This window comes from Marmota flaviventris, chromosome 6, assembly GCF_047511675.1.
Source record: "Marmota flaviventris isolate mMarFla1 chromosome 6, mMarFla1.hap1, whole genome shotgun sequence".
In the NCBI taxonomy this organism is placed as follows: Eukaryota; Metazoa; Chordata; class Mammalia; order Rodentia; family Sciuridae; genus Marmota; species Marmota flaviventris.
Window position 1 is genome coordinate 138,821,614 of NC_092503.1, and position 3,927 is coordinate 138,825,540.

The window sequence follows — 3,927 nt, forward strand, 5'->3', positions numbered from 1 at the left end:
GGGCAAGCTGGGAATTTGGTGTGTAATTTCTGCCGGCCACGATGAATGATTTGTGACAAGAGAAGGCTGTGTTCAAGGAGAAAGTACTAAGGATACGTCTCGGAACAATTCACAGCATTTCACTTGGCTTCCAGTTTGAGACTGAAACACAGTTTCTAAATCTTTCCCTCTTTCTGACCTAAAGCAAAAAAACTGGTCAAAGAGTAGGGTTCATTGGGCAAGAGGATTCCTCAGGAGTCTTCCACCGGGAGCTGTTTATCAATTGCCAAATTGGTGAAAGGCGTATGTGCTTTGCATAATCAACTCAACCTGACATTGAGAAGCGGGGACCAGAGGTTGACCCGGTGCCTGCCTATTTCGGGGTGTAAGCTGGCCATGTGTCCACTTTCTTTTGAGGCAGGAAGCAGCCTGCTTGGGGAAATGACCAAGTCTGAGAAATGATTGGAAAGACAAGGGGTCTCCCTGACACAGTGGGTTGCAAAGACCCCCCTGAGAGGTCATTTTCCATGATCTGATTATTTTATACTCTTTCCTCTCCAGATGGAAAATTTCTGGAAAAATGTGCTACTTCCAAATTCGCCACCACGAGAAGACCTTGAGGCTACACTGAGCACAGACGTGAGTGTCATGAGAGCGGGATTCTAGATTCAGTCTGCAATGACCCCCTCCAACACCAGCCATTTCCTGACTGTCCTTGGCTTTGTTTCTTCAACTATAAAATGAGCAGGATGGACTAGAATAGCCGTGAGTTCTGCTTTGGCTCCAGGCTTCCAGCCTCCCTACCTTCCAAATCGCTCTTGACATTCTTGACGAATCCCAGTGCTCTGGGCACCCCCATCTCCAGCAGCTTTGTGCCTTTCCCCTGGGAAACTTTGTCTTTTAAGCTTGAAGCAAGAATGCCATATCAAAACACTGCAGGATCACCAGGCCTCTCTGTGGCTTCCTCACCGACTACAGAAAACATCCCCTCCCTGGTCAACCAACGTCCCCATGAGTTTGACCCACACCCAGCTTGCCAACTGTACGGCTTATCACTTATTCTACCAAACTGGGTTGTTCACGTCCCAAACACATCCACCCATCCCTCTTCTCTGCGCCTTTCATCGCGCTACTCTCTGAACCCAGACTTTTCTTCCTTTCTTGACTCAGTGGAGCAGCACTCTGGGACCCAGCTCCTCCGGCTTCCAGCAGAATTGCTGGGGACTACTTCATCTCTTTATCTCTGGATAAAAAATCCAGATCCAGGTTTTATTCAAACAACAAAAAGAAAATTCAAGACAAAAAATTCATTTGCAATTCACTTAAAAGAATGGGCTCCTTTCTGGGAAATGCTTCCTAGAACCAAAAAGATCATTGATAGTTCCCAGAACCTCGTGCAAAAAGGGGTGAGAAATCTCTGGAAGGACAGAGAGAGCCTGGTGCTGGGGAAATGGGTTTTGGAAAGCCCTGCAGTTCTGTCTCCCTCCACCTGCCCCTCTGCTGTTCCCACTCCCTGGGTGTTTATCAGTCACGTCACAAGAAGTTCCTTCCCAACCCTTGTCCCTTCTCCTCATTCCTAAATTTAGGAAGAGTCACAAAAGCCACAGTCTTAACTCTTACTTGTTTATTGTTAGCGCTATTGAGGTCTAATTTACGTCAAATAAAATATGACTCATTTTAAGTGTTTAGTGAGTTTGACAAATGGCTACATTTGTGTAACTATCCACATAATCAAGACACAGAACCAGGGTTCCACTTAAAAAAGTTCACCGGAGACTCATTATGAATGGGTCTTTCAGCTTTCTGTTCTTATCAGTTTGCCTTTTCTACAATTTTATGTAAATTGAATCATATTATTGTTATAGTCTGGATGTTATTTTCTAAAAGCTCATGAAATAATAGAAGAAAGTTCAGGGGTGAAATGATTGGGTCATGAGAGCCTTAACCTAATCAGTGCATTGATCCACTGATAAGACTAACGGACTGAAGGCAGGTAGGGTGTGGCTGCAGGAGGTGGGTCCTTGGGGACATGAACTTAGTCTCTGTCTCTCTGTCTCTCTCTCTCTGTCCTTCCTGATGCCATGTCCTGGGCCACATTCCTCTGACGCACCCTTCCTCCATGATACTCTGCCTTACCTCAGGCCCACAGCAGTGGAGTCGACTGACTATGGACTGAGACCTCTGATACCATGAGCCCCAAATAAACTTTTCCTCCTCTAATTGTTCTTGTCGTGTCTTTTAGTCACAGCAGCCAAAAAAGGCTGCCTGAAACCGTTGTGCATTCTTTTGTGTCTGGCTTATTTTACTGAACATAATGCTTTTGAGATTCATCCAGTTATTGCATGTATCAGCAGCTGATTTCTCTGTTGCTGAGTGATCTTACAATGTATGGATATAACAAAATTCACTTAACCAGTTGATAGACACTGAAGTTGCTTAGTTTGGGGCTATTAAGTAAAATTGGCATAAGCACTCATGTATAGTGTTTTACTTTTTCTTGAGTGAATTCTTAGAAGAGTGCAGAGACATATGGAAATTATAGGTTTAATTGTATAAGAAACCGCCAAACTGTTATCCAAAGTGACTGTACCACTTGGCAGTCCTGACAGTCATTTTGAGAGTTCTAATTGCTCCTTATCCTAGTCAACACTTGGTATGGTTAGGTTTTTTTTTTTTTTTAACTTCAGACATTCTAACATTGCATACTAAGTATTTTATCATGGTTTTAATTTGCATTTCTCTAAAGACTAATGAGGTTGTGCATCTTTTTATGAGCCTTTTTTTTTTTTTTTTGCTGTTGTATCTTTTATTCTTTCATTTGGTGAGGTATCTATTCAGATGTTTTTCTATTTTTTTTTTTGTAATGTTGCCTGTCTTCTTGAGTTCTGAGAATTCTTAAAGTATTTGGAACACAAGCACTTTATTTTGTTTAAGTTACTCAGATATTTTCTCCTTGTCTGTTGGCATGCCTTCTTAAAATTATTTTTTTAGTAGCATCTTTCAAATCTTTGAAGTTTTCTCTTTTGACGGAGTTGAATTTTTCAGTTTTTTTCTTTTTCTCTTTCTTTCTTTGAGAAGATGGGGTCATGTCTCCGAAGGATCTGCCTATCAGGGTTCCAAAGATTTTCCAGGTATTTTCTTCTGTAAGATTTAATTTTGCATTTTGTATGACCCATTTGAGGGTTTTTTTTTTGTGTGTGTGTGGTGTGAGATATGAATTGAAGCTCATATTTTTTCCATATGGATATTTAGTTATTCTAGCACCATTTTTGAAAACACTGTCCTCTTCCTTTTGAAATACCTTAGTAGTTTTGATTGTGTGTGGTCTATTCCTGGACTCCTTCTTCTGTTCCACTGATCCTTATGTTTATCCTTACACAATTGCCACTCTGTCTTGATTATTACAGCTTTGTAGTAAGTCTTGACATTAAGTGGTGTTAAGTCCACAAATTTGTTCTTTATCAAAATGTATCTATTCTAGATATTTTACATTTCCAGGTAAATTTTAGAATTTATTTGAAAATTCATTTACATATTAAAAATCTTGCTGGAAACTTGATTGGAATTATAGTGAATCTATAGGCCAGTTTGGGGGATAATCGGTATCATTATGACATTGAAGTCTTTCAATGCATGATAACGATATGCTTCTCCCTTAAATTAGGTCTTCTTTAATTTCTGTCAGCAATGTATTTTAGTTTTCCGTGTATAGGCCTTTACATATTTTGTCAGTTTTATCTCTCAATATTTCATGTTTTAGATGCTACTACAGATAATTTTTGAGGTTTTTGATTATTAATTTCTTGTTGCTAGAAGATAGGAATAAAGGCAAATAACCATAAAGTTCCTGCTTTCAATGTTTGAAAGGTATTTTGAGTATTTTAGCACTTCATTTCTCTGAATTTCTTATATATTGATCATATCCTGGTGTGGGAAATAGATTTAAAT

General features: G+C 39.8%; 1 long non-coding RNA gene across 1 annotated transcript; it reads left to right on the forward strand.

Annotated features, from left to right (window-relative positions):
• The first annotated feature begins 297 nt into the window (after window positions 1-297).
• Window positions 298-2,192, forward strand: LOC139706281 (uncharacterized). Its single transcript, XR_011707889.1, has 3 exons — window positions 298-364; window positions 541-618; window positions 2,121-2,192. It is a non-coding gene; the product is annotated as an uncharacterized lncRNA (long non-coding RNA).
• The last annotated feature ends 1,735 nt before the right edge of the window (window positions 2,193-3,927 follow it).